Source organism: Tupaia chinensis, unplaced genomic scaffold (assembly GCF_000334495.1).
Source record: "Tupaia chinensis unplaced genomic scaffold, TupChi_1.0 Scaffold000159_1, whole genome shotgun sequence".
Lineage (NCBI taxonomy): Eukaryota > Metazoa > Chordata > Mammalia > Scandentia > Tupaiidae > Tupaia > Tupaia belangeri.
The window spans coordinates 652,406-652,785 of record NW_006159630.1 but is presented as its reverse complement, the minus strand read 5'-3'; the positions used below and the strand labels follow the sequence as shown (position 1 = coordinate 652,785).

At 63.7% G+C, this 380-nt stretch overlaps 1 protein-coding gene across 1 annotated transcript in view; it reads right to left on the bottom strand.

Moving 5' to 3' along the window:
* Positions 1-380, bottom strand: part of CCDC57 (coiled-coil domain containing 57) — a 96,259-nt gene that overhangs the window by 51,598 nt on the left and 44,281 nt on the right. The window lies entirely within an intron of this gene.

The window sequence follows — 380 nt, the reverse complement described above, 5'->3', positions numbered from 1 at the left end:
TGGCTGGCCGGCTCCTGGCCAGGGTGGGCGGGCCCTCCTGCGGGACAGAGACCTCTGTCAGGCTGCGGTCTTGAACCTGTCCTCTCTGTCATCTCCCATGGCTCCCAGTGCCCGGGGGGCGACCTCATGTGAAAGTGCTCGCTGGGGCCTGAGCCTGCGTGGAGAGTGTGGTCTTGTCTGTAAGGAGGACCCGCCTTCCCACGCACTGACAGCGACCAAGGGCTCCAGCTCTCCACTTAAATAAGGGGCCGCAGGGTGGGGATGAGAAGGGTGCTCGCCCCGCCGTGGAGGCAGCAGCAGGGCTGTGTCAGTTATGGAGCCCAACCCTGACGCTCAGCTGACCCATCACGTGGACTAAATAACAGCCAAGCTACGTCTCC